Below are 3,095 nucleotides of genomic sequence, written 5' to 3' on the forward strand. Positions count from 1 at the left end.
TTTTTTTGAAACAGAGTCTCTCGCTGTCACCAGGCTGGCGTGCAGTGGCACGATCTTGACTCACTGGAACCTCTGACCTCTTCTTTCAAGCGATTCTCCTGCCTCAGCCTCCGGAATAGCTGGGATTACAGGCATGTGCCACTATACCAAGCTAATTTTATTTTTTTTTGAGACAGATTCTTGCTCTGTCGCCAGGCTGGAGTGCAGTGGCATGATTTTGGCTCAGTGCAACCTCTGCCTCCTGGGATCAAGCAATTAATTCTCTGTCCCAGCCTCCAGAGTAGCTGGGATTGCAGGTGCCTGCCAGCACATCCAGCTGATTTTTGTATTTTTAGTAGAGATGAGATTTCACCATCTTGGCCAGGCTGGTCTTGAACTGCTGGCCTGGTGATCCACCTGCCTCAGCCTTCCAAAGTGCTGCGATTACAGGTGTAAGCCACCGCGCCTGGCCCTTAATTTTTGTATTTTTAGTAGAGATGGGGTTTCATTATGTTGGCCAGGATGGCCTCAATCTCCTGACCGTATGATTCGCCCACCTCGGCCTCCCAAAGTGCTGGGATTACAGGCGTTAGCCACTGCACCAGCCACATTTTTACTTCTTTTATTAAATTTATTACTATTATTATTTTTGATAGTGTGAAAGAAATTGTTTACTCAACTTCATTTTAAGATTATTCATTGCTAGTATATAGACATATAATTTTTGAGCATGCTAATATCATTTATTAGTTTCAGTAGTTTTATTATTATTGATTCCTTGAATTTTTCTTTTCTCTTTTACTTTTTTGAGGCAGAGTCTCATTCTGTTGCTCAGCTCACTGCAACCTCTGTCTCAAGTGATTCTCCTGCCTCAGCTTCCCGAGTAGCTGGGACTACAGGTGTGTGCCACATCCCCAGCTAATTTTATATACTTTTAGTAGAGATGGAGTTTCACTGTGTTAGCCAGGATGTCTCGATCTCCCGACCTTGCGATCCACCCACCTCAGCCTCCCAAAGTGTTGGGATTATAGGCATGGGCCACGGCACCCGGTGATTCCTTGAAATTTTCTATATATGGGATTATGTCATCTGTGACTACCAAGGCAGTTTTACTTTTTTTCCAATTTGCATACTTTCTTCTCTTTTCTTTTACTTGACTGCACCAACTAGAACATCCAGTACAACGTTGAACAGAAATGTTGAAAGCAGACATCCTTGCTTGTTTCCTGTGATAGAGGAAAAACATTCAGTCTTTCACCATTCTATAGGATGTTAGCTAGGATTTAAAAAAAAATTTTTTTTTTTAAATTTTTTTGAGATGGAGTCTTGCTCTGTCACCTAGGCTGGAGTCTAGTGGCATGATCTTGGCTCACTGCAACCTATGCCTCCCAGATTCAAATGATTTTCTTGCCTCAGCCTCCCCAGTAGCTGGGATTACAGGCATATGCCACCACACCCAGCTAATTTTTGTATTTTTAGTAGAGATGGCGTTTCACCATGTTTGCCAGGCTGGTCTGGAACCCCTGACATCATGATCTGCCAGCCTTGGCCTTCCAAAGTGCTGGGACTACAGGAGTCAGCCACCATGCCTGGCCTAGTGTTTTTTTTAATGCCCATTATCAGGTTGAGGAAATTCCCTTCTATTCCTAGATTCTTGAGAGTTTTGCCATGAATAGATGTTGGTTTTGCTAAATGCCTTTTGCTGCATCTATTGAAATATTCATACAGTTTTTGTCTTTTATTATACAGTTTTTCAGTGTTGAATCAATCTAACATTCTTGGTATGTATTCCATTTGGCCATGTTGTAAAATCCTATTTGTACGTTGCCAGGTTCAGGTTGCTAACATTTTTCTTAAACAGCTTTAATGAGTTATAATCGATATAGAATAAGCTGCATGTATTTAAACAATATGGTAAGTTTTCATATGGGTAAACACCTGCAAAACCCAGTTTGAGGAAAAAAAACGTTCTCAAGCCTGTTAAGAATTTTGTGTCTATGTCTATGGTGTTACACAGCATAGGAATATTGGTGTGTGGTTTTATTTGTTTTTCCCTTGTGATGTTTGTCTGGCTCTGGTATGAGAATAATACTGGTTTCATAGAATAAGTTGGAAAGTATTCCCGCTCATCTATTTTCTGAAAGAATTTCTGAAGAATTATCCTTTCCTCTTTAAATACTTGATGGAACTCACTAGTGGAGCCATCCACTCCCAGATTTTCTCTGTGGGAAAATTTTTATTTAATTTCTTTTTTTTTTTTTTTTTTTTGAGACGGAGTTTCGCTCGTGTTACCCAGGCTGGAGTGCAATGGCGCGATCTTGGCTCGCCGCAACCTCCGCCTCCTGGGTTCAGGCAATTCTCCTGCCTCAGCCTCCTGAGTAGCTGGGATTACAGGCACGCGCCACCATGCCCAGCTAATTTTTTGTATTTTTAGTAGAGACGGGGTTTCACCATGTTGACCAGGATGGTCTCGATCTCTTGACCTCATGATCCACCCGCCTCGGCCTCCCAAAGTGCAGGGATTACAGGCTTGAGCCACCGCGCCCGGCTGTATTTTTTTTTTTAGTAGAGACGGGGTTTCACCATGTTGACCAGGATGGTCTCGATCTCTTGACCTTGTGATCCACCCGCCTCGGCCTCCCAAAGTGCTGGGATTACAGGCTTGAGCCACCGCGCCCGGCCTTAATTTCTTTTTTTGAGGCAGGTTTCATTCTGTTGCCCAGACTGGAATGCAGTAGTGGGATCATGGCTCCCTGCAGCCTCAACCTCTCTGGATCAAGCATTCCTTCTGCCTCAGCCTCCCAAGTAGCTGGGATTATAGGTGTGTGCCACCATACCTGGCTAATTTTTTAACATTTTAAATTATCATGAGTATATAGTAGGTGTGTACATTTATGGATTACATGAGATATTTTGATATGAAATGCATATTATTATTATTATTATTTTTTTTCTTTTGAGACGGAGTTTCGCTCATTACCCAGGCTGGAGTGCAATGGCGCCATCTCGGCTCACCGCAACCTCCGCCTCCCGGGTTCAGGCAATTCTCCTGCCCCAGCCTCCTGAGTCGCTGGGATTACAGGCACGTGCCACCATGCCCAGCTAATTTTTTGTAT

At 43.2% G+C, this 3,095-nt stretch overlaps 1 protein-coding gene across 1 annotated transcript in view; it reads right to left on the reverse strand.

Annotated features, from left to right (window-relative positions):
* Window positions 1-589: 589 nt before the first annotated feature.
* The window catches only part of LOC116544787, a 6,653-nt gene continuing 4,147 nt past the window's right edge, over window positions 590-3,095 (reverse strand). The window contains exon 2 of the mRNA XM_032271390.1: window positions 590-1,205. The gene's annotated coding sequence lies outside the window, so the exon portion shown is untranslated. The remainder of the gene's footprint in view (window positions 1,206-3,095) is intronic.

This window comes from Sapajus apella, unplaced genomic scaffold (genome assembly GCF_009761245.1).
Source record: "Sapajus apella isolate SASKATOON/1434 unplaced genomic scaffold, GSC_monkey_1.0 scaffold230, whole genome shotgun sequence".
Classification (NCBI taxonomy): Eukaryota; Metazoa; Chordata; class Mammalia; order Primates; family Cebidae; genus Sapajus; species Sapajus apella.